The sequence below is a fragment of the Diuraphis noxia genome, unplaced genomic scaffold, assembly GCF_037042655.1.
Source record: "Diuraphis noxia isolate RWA-SAM2 unplaced genomic scaffold, SU_Dnox_SAM2 contig0003, whole genome shotgun sequence".
Taxonomy (NCBI): domain Eukaryota; kingdom Metazoa; phylum Arthropoda; class Insecta; order Hemiptera; family Aphididae; genus Diuraphis; species Diuraphis noxia.
In genome coordinates this window covers 9,890,192-9,902,236 of record NW_028301713.1, presented here as the reverse complement: position 1 = coordinate 9,902,236, position 12,045 = coordinate 9,890,192, and the positions used below count along the sequence as shown (strand labels likewise).

The 12,045-nt window shown below is 29.7% G+C and overlaps 1 pseudogene across 1 annotated transcript; it reads left to right on the top strand.

Annotated features, from left to right (window-relative positions):
* Positions 1-336: 336 nt before the first annotated feature.
* LOC107164157 (putative aconitate hydratase, mitochondrial) lies at positions 337-4,058 on the top strand (annotated as a pseudogene). Its single transcript, XR_016190897.1, has 7 exons — positions 337-568; positions 2,136-2,293; positions 2,360-2,582; positions 2,754-2,959; positions 3,044-3,141; positions 3,204-3,552; positions 3,644-4,058. The product of XR_016190897.1 is annotated as a putative aconitate hydratase, mitochondrial (transcript).
* The last annotated feature ends 7,987 nt before the right edge of the window (positions 4,059-12,045 follow it).

The following is a 12,045-nucleotide window of genomic DNA, read 5'->3' as shown; positions in this document are numbered from 1 at the left end:
TGTTTTTTTGTGTTTCCTTGTTTTCAAATAAAAAAACCCATCGCACCACTGCGAACCCAAAAAAAAAGCTGTGCGTTTTGTTTTTTTTTTTTGTAAGTCTATACATTCCTGCAACCTCTTCCCACCCAAGCGGCATCTAACCGGTTCGCATCAAATTGGCTCCCCGAACAGGAATAACCGGTAGGTAAACTTTTGTTTATTTTGACTTAAGCCGGTGCTACACGATGTGTCAAACGTTGGCTCCAACATTGGCGTGCAAACGTTGGCTGAACATTGGAACCAATGTTTGACTGACGGATGCAGCTACACGTTGTGACCAACGTTGGATCGAGTGTCATGTTGGAATGTTGGATTCATACCTCCGCCGGATTACTGGAATCCTGGAATACATACCGGACCCTCTACCCATTCAACCACAACCGAGGCTGGAATACAAAAAAATCAGCCAAACCCATGCACCACGCCCGACCCACCAACCGCGAACACGGGACGGTACTGCTGAAAAACCACTACCGCCCAACCCTTGCATGTACTGTGGAGGGCGTCATTGGAATAGTGACTGCCCCAGGTAAACGCCGGCCCGGGAAGTCGGGAAACGCCAAATGAGTCGGCGGACACTTGTCCATACCACCACCAACAACGTTCGGCATTACGGACGGGGATATAACTATCAAACGCACATCGATTAACTTGGCGTCATCAGATATACTAGATTCAATTTTTATACACCAAAATACTTAAAAATAATTTGGATTTGGAATATGAAATAAAAGCTCTGATGCCAATAAACTAAGTTCAGTTTTAAAATATATTAATGAAGCAAAATATTGCCAGCAATCTGTAACATGATTAATGTAGTGGAAAATGACAAAACTCTGTGAACATAATATTATAATATAAATAAATACATAATGAGGTAATAATGTAAAAATTGTATTTTTCTAAGGATAATCGGTAAATATTGTTTAAATTGTCTTAAGTATACTATTTATAATCAGACATATTTTTGGTTATGCCCAATAAAATATAAAATTTTTTTCTTAATCGTCTTGTAAACCTGTGGTTGTGATCCAGTTGTGGAACACGGTTGACAAGTAGGCAATTCAAATGAACAACTCAAGGTTTTAAATTTAATTATTTATCGTGGTTTTATTTAACTTGGTTAATATTTAACACTTTTAAACACTCAGAGTAACGTTTGGTCTTTGATCCAACTACTGAATCAATAAAAGGGGCTGATGGTTAGTTAAATATTAAATATTATTAGTTATTGTCGCTCTGATAAGCTTATGATATTATACAAATACTATAATTGTATTGATGCAAAATACTAAATTGTTATAAAGAATAAAAAATATAATTTGTATATTACACCATTTTTTAATGCATCGAAACTTTTGATCTAGTAATTTTTAAATTTTTAAACCAAGTATTGTCTTAAAAATATACAATCATTAAAAATAAAACAAATTTAATTACAAACAATGCAAAAAGATTATAAAAAAAATTACTATCCGCTGCAAATGGATTGCCGTCTCGGTTTGATTTAACATAAGGCTTAAGGTACTGGCCTGGAACCTAACAAAGAGTATCTATAATTTTAATAATCATTTAATCATATTTATCAAGGCATGGGTAACATGGGAGCTGAAATTGTAGCCACTACTAGTTTGTTTCCATATAATCACCGAACGGCAAATTATTTAAAAGCTACTTTCACGTAGTAATATTTCTGAAGAAGCTGCGAAGTATAATCAATTATTGTTGACTCCTGACAAAGGCTGTGATTATGACCAGGTAATCCTTTTTTCTTGTACTAATACAATATCACCCTAATATGTTGTTATATTATCATTGGTGTAGTTAATTGAACTTAATTTAACAACATTGGAACCAATTACAATAATATGTATATGTTAAATATTAGGTATATTAAAATGGTTTTAAATCCAAGAACGATGTTAGCTTTCTTATTTAGATTAATTTTATTCAAAGTAAATTTACTAGTGTCCGTAAATATAATATTGCAATCATCATATAAAAATAGTAAAAATGATAATGTTATTTTTATATTTGGTTATTAATAATAATAACTTATTATATATTTGGTATGATAATGTTTTTTTAAATTTCAGGTCTGATTGGAAGTTGCACAAATTCAAGTTATGAAGATATAGCGAGATGTGGTACAATTGCAAAAGATGCGTTAGATCATGGTCGTAAATCAAAAATTCCATTTGATGTCTCTCCTGGATCTGAACTAATTAGGACGACAGTTGAAAGAGACGGAATTGTATAAAAAAAATAAAATATTTAATAAGTATTTATTGTTTGATATTTAAATTAAAAAATTGTTTAGGCACAAATACTGAGAAATTTTGCAGGTACTGTATTAGCTAATGCATTTGGTCCGTGCATTGGTCAATTGGACCATAAAGATGTTAAAAATCTACTAATATTGACGAAATGATGCCAATCCAGCGTCTCAATCCTTCTCACGTCTACAGAGTTAGTAACTTCTTTATCCATTGAAGGCCGTTTGGACTTTGATCAAACAACTGAATCAATAAAAGGCTCTGATGGTTAGTTAAATATATATTATTAGTTATCGTCGCTCTGACAAGCTTATGATATTATACAAATACTATGTTTGTATTGATGCAAAATACTAAATTGTTTCTTTTGTGAACAGTTTTCATTACCTCGAGTTAATATTTATATATTTTTAGACATAATATTATCTATTTTTATAGGTAAAGAATTTATGCTATGTAATCCATTTGGCGATGAACTACCACAAAAGGGATTTGATCCTGGTCAAGATAAATACCAAGCCCCACCTAAAGATGGGTTAACTGTAAATGTGGAAGTAAATTCCAAATCCAATCGCCTTCAACTATTGGAACCCTTTGAAACTTGGGACGGGAAAGATTTAGAAGGCCTTATTATACTGATTAAAGTATGTTTAACTTTAATGAAATACATATTATAATATTTATATTATTTACTTCGGATATAATAATGTTTTATACCTTTTTAATAGGTGAAAGGAAAATGTACAACTAATCATATTTCTGCTGTTGGTCCCTGGTTGAAATACCGTGGGCACTTGGATAACATTTCAAATAACATGTTTTTAACGTATGTTATTATAATTGTTTATTTTTATTAAAATAAAATAATCGTAATTTTCATAATTGCAGTGCAACCAATTTGGATGATGATGAAATGAATAAAGTAATGAACCAGCAGACTGGAAAATGGGATGGTGTACCAGATACAGCAAGACCGTACAAAGCAAATAATTTACGGTGGGTTGTGTTTGGTGATGAAGACAATAGTGAAGGAAGTAGCAGAGAACATGCCGCTTTAGAACCAAGGCATTTGGGAGGACGTGCAGTCATTGTCATGTCTTTTGCAAGGATACACGAAACAAATTTGAAAAAGCAGGGACTATTAGCATTGACATTTTCTGACCCCAATGATTATGACAAAGTTCAACCAAGTGGTAGAGTGTCTTTAGTCGGACTTGATCAATTCGCTCCCGGCAAGGTAAACCAAAATTGAAAATTTTAGACTACTTGCTCATTTTTTTTACTCATTTTTAGTTGAACTATTCCACTAATAAATTTTATTATTTCAGCCTTTACTATGCATACTATGCCATACTGATGGAAGTAGTGATGAAATATTACTAAATCCTACATTCAACAAACAACAAATCGAATGGTTTAATAATCATTTAATCATATTTATCAAGGCATGGGTAACATTTGTAACATGGGAGCTGAAATTGTAGCCACTACTAGTTTGTTTCCATATAATCACCGAACGGCAAATTATTTAAAAGCTACTTTCACGTATTAATATTTCTGAAGAAGCTGCGAAGTACCACTGTTGTATGATTATATTATAAATTTGTAAGACCCATAAACTACTTGTTCTAAATTCAATTTTTATACACCAAAATACTTAAAAAGAATTTTGATTTTGAATATGAAATAAAAGCTCTGATGCCAATAAACTAAGGTAAGTTTTAAAATATATTAATGAAGCAAAATATTGCCAGCAATCTGTAACATGATTAATGTAGTGGAAAATGACAAAACTCTGTGAATATATTATTATAATATAAATAAATACATAATGAGGTAATAATGTAAAAATTGTATTTTTCTAAGGATAATCAGAAACTATTGTTTTAATTGTCTTAAGTATACTATTTATAATCAGACATATTTTTGGTTATGCCCAATAAAATATAAAATTTTTTTCTTAATCGTCTTGTAAACCTGTGGTTGTGATCCAGTTGTGGAACACGGTTGACAAGTAGGCAATTCAAATGAACAACTCAAGGTTTTAAATTTAATTATTTATCGTGATTTTATTTAACTTGGTTAATATTTAACACTTTTAAACACTCAGAGTAACGTTTGGTCTTTGATCCAACTACTGAATCAATAAAAGGGGCTGATGGTTAGTTAAATATTAAATATTATTAGTTATTGTCGCTCTGATAAGCTTATGATATTATACAAATACTATAATTGTATTGATGCAAAATACTAAATTGTTTTTGTTTTGTGGACAGTTTTCATTATCTCGAGTTAATATTTATATATATTTAGAATAATATTATTTATTTTTATAGGTAATGAACTTAAGCTAAGTAATTGATTTGGTGATGAACTACCACAAAAGAGATTTTATCCTGGTCAAGATACATACCAAGCCCCACCTAAAGATGGGTTAACTGTAAATTTGGAAGTAAATTCCAAATCTAATGGTCTTGATGACCAAACCTGGTCATGTTCGTCATTGCTCTCCGGGCAGTTCACGATGTCTGTTGTGTGAGATGCTCTACCCCCTTAAGAAATACCTCTAATTATTAAGATGTTGGGCCTCTTGAAATATGTTTCGTCCTACTAGATTTTCAGGACTTTGGGCCACTCTATCTTAGATAATAAGTATATTATGGATAGAGCCATGCCCAACTTTTTGGTGTATATAATTTTAAGCACATATTTATTAATATGAGATGTATGTCTATTCAATATAGGCACATCCATTGTACATACCATGAAGTTATAATCAAAAAATATCATCTAAACTCGATAGTATGATTGGATGTAAATTATACAAGTAATAACTAATAATTATTAAAGATTTATTCGTTTGTATTGTCTCTGACTTACTAAAGTCCTGTTGAAGAAAATTTACCTATTATATTATTGAAAACTGATGATTTTATCATCTATTATCATTCTATCTGAAAACTGCTGAACACAAATTATGTCCCCTTACAACATACTAAAATTATAGTTATGCTTTTCTGTCCCTCAAAAATGTCATGTTGCATCATCACAATTTTTTAAAAATTTTTATACGTTACCTAAAAAAACGATCCTTGATACCAGAAGTTGAATTATTACGATTTTGAATATTTTTAAAGTGAAATGAACTAAAAAAACGTTAACACAAATTTTTCTACGATAAAATATTTATTATTTCAACATAATTTTTTGCTGGTTGATAGGTAATCTTTACAACGCAGCGTCTGTATTTTGTATGTGATAATAAAGATCAAGCGTTCAGATGAAAATTTAATAATCTAAAATATCTCAAATTACATACTTATAGTTAGTTATTATTCAAAAGTTATTCTATGAACTATAATATCTTATAAAGACGTAAACAATGTACAATTATATTCGTATTATTTTTATTATTACATAATATACTTTTTTTTTAAAACAAATCCTTCAGCTACTATGGCCATATTACGTGTGATGTTTGTTTAGAAACACGTGAGTATATGTGGGGTTAGGATTCGTCACTAAGAACCCAGGTGGTCACCCATCCAGGAGCTAGTGACGCCAGGCGATGTTTGACAATGGCAAACCACCGCGCCACACCAGGCCCCAAAATACACTTTTCGTGTAATCTAAATATAAACGTTGTTTTTGGTATTCTTGCATTAGTATACGACTAGTGTGTGCATATACTAAGCCAGAGTCAATTTTTTATTAAGGAATCAACCACAAGACCTGACTTTGTTTTAAAATACATCTAAATAGGACAAGGATTCGTCACTAAGAACTCAGGTGGTCACCCATCCGGGGACTAGTGACGTCACCACGCCGGTCGATGCGTTGACCTCAGAACAAGTAAGTTACTTCAGCCAACCATCGTATCACTCCTGCAGGCCCCAAATTTATTTTTTCAATTTACAGAAACCATAACCTTATCTATTATACGAGATAATTAGTACTTGTACGTCTATTTTTCATAAAGTTCAAGGATGTTTTTTAGTTTAGATAATAATAACAACACGTATGCCATTTAAAATATTGAATAGATAATAAATACATACGTGAACAACTATAATTTTTTTTTAAATGTTTAACATTGTATACTTAAAAAATCAATTAGACTCGTCAAAAAAGCAAACGATTAAAACTATTATAGATATCAACACTCGAATAAAATAATACTTTAAAAATTATTGTATTTCTCAGAAAAATTACCTATCACCAGATATTATTTCGTTTCCAGTATTAGAGATTTGGATTAATTTAAAAATCTATTAATAGAAGTTGCTTCCTATTTCGTAACTCTTAATCACCTTCAAAAGTTATTTTTCTTTGATCTGGATAAATTACTATTACGAATTTTTATTTCACAACATTTTATGTATTTATACTAGGGAAAGGACTTTTTGTGTATTTTGTGTATTCATCAACATTTCTTGAAAAAATCGATCAATCCGAAAATGATATTTAAAATAGGGTTTGGCATTTAAAAAAAATGAAGTTTTGTAGCGCATGGACAAAATACATGAGTTAAAAGAATTTTATGATTAGTCTAGTTTAATGTCCTGCAAACAGAACTGAAAGATATTATTTACAGGGTAATGAATGATGAAGTGTACCCTGTTTTTGGGGCATGCGGTATAATATAAGTCTTCGTTCTACATTTATTAATTAATAATTATTACTTTTACTTCCAATCATGCCTACTTTCAAGCTTATTTTTTTAATCACAATAATTATAGTCCAGTTTTGTAAAGTACTTAAATAAAAGAATTCAAATACTTTATTTTAAAATTTAAGTCCTCAAATGAATATTTTTAAAATTTAAATGATAATTTATAATAATATATTTTATACTAATTAGACAACAACTTTTTTTCTTGAGCATTTCAATACTTTTCATAATTGGAATAGTAGGTATTTGCGATTTTTTTTATCTTAAAGAATTAAAAGATAAAATTATAATAATTTTATGTTATTTATTTTAGTTTTCAAATTTGTTATGTTTTTTAGACAAATGTCAAATAATACCATAACATGTTTAATGAGATTGTAAATTTTTAAATATAAATAAAGTTTGTTATTTTAAAGATTTAAATAAAATATTCATTTGATTGATGTGATATTTAAAAAAATTATAATGTAATGACCAAAATCATAATTTTTACAACACTGTAATAATGTAAACAATCAACAATCAAGAGTTTTTTCAACTTGATAATACTTATTAAGAGGATATCAGTACATTTCTTTTTTTTTCTCACTGACCCACGCACAACATAACAAATATTACGTTCACTTAAATCATTACAAGTTAGAGTGAAATGATGATCATTAATTATTAATCAATGCGAAAATCACCAGGTATTGTAAAAGTGTACAGACATGTTCATACTTTTTTTCGATACGTCAGTACTCAGTCGTCGATAATGAGTTATAAGTAAATAATAATCTTCTATACTTATAAAATCCAAATACCACTCACTCACTGATCACTGTATCTCAAAAACTACTCAACGTACAGACTTGAAATTTGGAATAGGGGTTCTTCTCATATTTTCACCGTGCAATAAGGAGGGATTTTTCAAAATTCACATTTTAAAGGGTTGCTCAAACTGGGATTTTGAGATTTACGATGGAAATTTTGTATATAATTGGTTGCTATAACAACCTGATTTATGTGTTGACACATTTATTACTTTATTATTACGGATAATAATTATTATTATTCTTAAATGAGTTAGTTAGTTAGAGTTAGCTCTGCCAGTAGTTTGATTATATTAGCCACAAAAGGCAGTACAAACAATACTGTTTATAAAGAGATAAGAGATATTGAGATGAATAAAATATGTCAATATAAATTTATCTTTTTCTGTAATATCTTTTAAAACTAATTAAGTTTTACAACGTCGTTATAACATTATTATAATTTATCTTTTTGGCTTATATAACACTATAATGTATATAATAATATTACATCGACGTTGTAAAACTTAATTAGTTTTAAAAGATATTACAATACATATCTATACAATACATGGGCAACCTAGGATCAACATATCTAAAAGCAGCCTGTAATAAATATAAAAATAATGATAAAATAAAAGTAATAGTAGGTAACACAAAAAAGGATTTTGTATTAATTGATTATATTAATTCACCGTTAGTGGAATTAAGTAAAAATGGAAACTTGGTATAACTTTAATACTTTAGATTTAAATCATACACTTACGTACAAACAGCACTAGGTCCACGATCTGATAATATTATACTTCTGCAAATCAGAATTTTTATTCCATGTAACGGAAAAGTTAAAATAAGTTTTGAACACCATACACCGATCATTAAATAATTGAACAAAGTTTGAGCCATATAAATTTAGTACATTTAACGGGCAACGAAGTGCACGGGATCAGCTAGTAAAACTATAAATGGTTGTAACCTTGTAACATGCTACATGCCAAATTGAACCGTACAAACTAGTCCACAACGTACCTATATAAATAGTAAAATCTATAATATTTCACGAGTATACGATTTAATTATCTACTAGAAGCATTTTTTTCTTTTTTGGGTGTGGGTTGGAAGTAATATGAAAACTTTCTGTTTTTAATAAAATGTACGCGTAAAATAAAAATAATATTATTGTTAAATTTACGGGGCATAAGGGTGTTCTGTTAATATTATCTTCTATTTAGAAAAAATATTATTAATATTCTACGAGTGGGCCGCGGTGTACTTAATGAGTAAAAAATATAACTCGACAAACGCCGAGCTGCTGTAGGTATAGTAAAGTTGATTCGTGTATTTTAAGCATTGCGCGCTACGGTATTAAGACGCTTGTGGCTTGTCTGTTTTGAAATATTTATAATAAATTAGACCACTTGCAACAAAATAACATAAAAAACTTACAAAAATATTGAATCTTCTCGTGAAACTTCCATTTTTGCAGTTATGAATGTTATGTACACTAAACGCATCATCTTCAACGCTCTGAAATGGATATTGATTTTTATGAAATTATTCATTTATAAGAACAGAATATATTGAATTGGCTGTTGCCATAGATTTATACATTAATAAGCATATTATTCTATAAATACTTATAATGTCTTAGAGATTTTAAAAGTTTGACGCGTTCACCGATGACATCTCCAGCTATAGTACTATGGTACTATTTTGTCGTATTCTCAGAAATTTAAAACTTAACTAAATTTAACTTTAATTTTGAAGTTTGTATACTCAAGATGAAGTTAGGTGACGAATTTATCAATTACCAAGATTTTGAGAGAGTAAAATTATAATATTATAAATACATTATAATTTATTGTGACGATTTTATCGATTTCCAACTTTAATTTATTGTTTATTACATATTGTATTTAAAATGAACAATTCATATTAAATACTTTGTCAAAGTATCTTACAATATTTTATTAGTTAATATTTTTTTTTTTTTAATTAAAGTACTACTATATAAAGTATATATTATTATGTGTACATGGTGGTGTGTATAAAAAAGGGTAAACATTCCTTGATAAACGTATAACCTTGTTATTTGAATTATATCATAATACGAACTAGTTGATTTTGATAAATAGACCAAACCACCAAACTAATATATAGTTGAATATAATATGTGATGTTATTGTGCACTTAGCAGATATTATATATTTTTGGATCTGTTTAGTAGCCTACCAATAGTAGATATACTGTATCTACAGTATCATCATTATCATATCTTTGACTTACTGATTAATAATAATCGATTGTATTATAAATAAAATTATATTAATGAGCGATGAGCCTCAACAGTGCCGTAACTAGCTTTATGTGCGCCCTTAGCAACCAATGTTATAAATTGATAATGCATTTTTAGTATTTAAATGATATAAAAATTGCGCCCCTAGTGCGATCATTTTAAACTGCGCCCTTGGCCACCGCCCATCTTGCCAATGCCTAGATACGGCACTGAGCCTCAAATACATTTAATACATTTTTCCACTTAATAATTTTTAAACATTTTAAAAAGATTAGTCATGTACTAAGTAATAAGTTAGACCTTAAAGGGTGCCAAAAGAAAATATTATATTTTATTCAATATGCATCCAAGTTTACAACAATAATAAATTCGGAGACATCAAGTTACAAGATTATAAAAACAAATTAAGTTATGGCACTATGGCAGTATTATATTATGTACCTACTCAAGATTTTTTAAGGCCATTAGAATTGGATTCTGAGTTGAGAGTGAAGTCCATCTTAGGTGGTGTGCATAAATAATGAAGACATTGCAAACAATTTCTTATGATAAATATAATTATATTGAAATTAATGTAGTCAGTTAGTTTTTGATTTCAAATTATAACAATTTAAGCAGCACCTAGAACAACTCGATTTTACCTTTTTGGATGTTACATTAACGCATTTTTTATGGTACAGCGTTAAACAGGAATTACATAAAATGGAATCTTCATAATTTATTTCACTTTGACAAGTAGGACATACCCAGACATTAATTTAAAAAACTAGGGGACTAAATCCCTCACATAAGCACTGAAGCACCCTAATTGCGCATATCATAATGTTTAGCACATAAATACCTACACATACATACCTAATATATAACTATATGTGATATGTCTATATCATATAAGTGTTAATTCAATTTAGTCGCCCTCACTATGTATTTAATAATAAATCAAAATACATCAATTTAATATTAATATAATTACAGTTTTTTTTTTCTTGAAAAGAATATTATTATTTATTATTTATCTTCATCACTATTATAGACTTTGTCACATTCGCCCAACGCTACCTATTTTGAAAACAAAATCGACCTAGTTACTACCTTTACTATCAGAACTTTATCTTTGACTTTTGGTTACTCACTCACTACAAGCCCGAATTAAAATATCTTTACGACCACAAGAGGACATATTATTAATTATTATAAGTTATTATAAGTTATAACACTGCGCAATTGCACAGTAAAACAGTGTCCCAGTCGGTCCCCGCCCCCTTTTTTATAGTTCTACAATACCAATAGCAACGGACACGAATCATAGACAAATTCGGATAAATAATAATATTGCGTCAGTCTACCGCAGAACAATTATTTTAATAATAGGTCGTTTAACGACCGTCGTTGTTCTATGGTATCGAGGAGACGAGGAAGAAGGAACATAATAATATTATTATTTATTTATTTCTATTATCACGATTTTAGATATAACCGCGGTTCTATTTTAGATTGATAAAAATAAAGAGCAACAACAATAATAAATTATTATTCGTTGGCTGCGAAGTGTGATACACTGATATTGCGATTGCATTATTATTTATTTGCATTCTGAATACTGGGCAACTTATACTACTACGATAGTAGTATAGAACGATTATTTACGATTTTGCTATCGCCTTCACAGTTATTAGTTCACACAGGCATATGGTCGCTTTTCCTAAAATTGTTCAATAGGTACAGTGGTAACAAAACACTACCTAATGATGTGGTGACGTCTGTCTGACCCACTGACATCGCGACTGAAAATTCGGTGTTTCATACTTTCGTGTGCATAGCCCGGACGATTTTGCACGAAAACAGATCGAATCAGACAGGTACTTTATTGTATTGTATGTGCAGCGCAATTGTCATAGAAATATAGTATTTAGTGTATTTACGTTCAACGATAATATACACTACGCAGGGAGGGTCGGGCGGTGTGTGTGC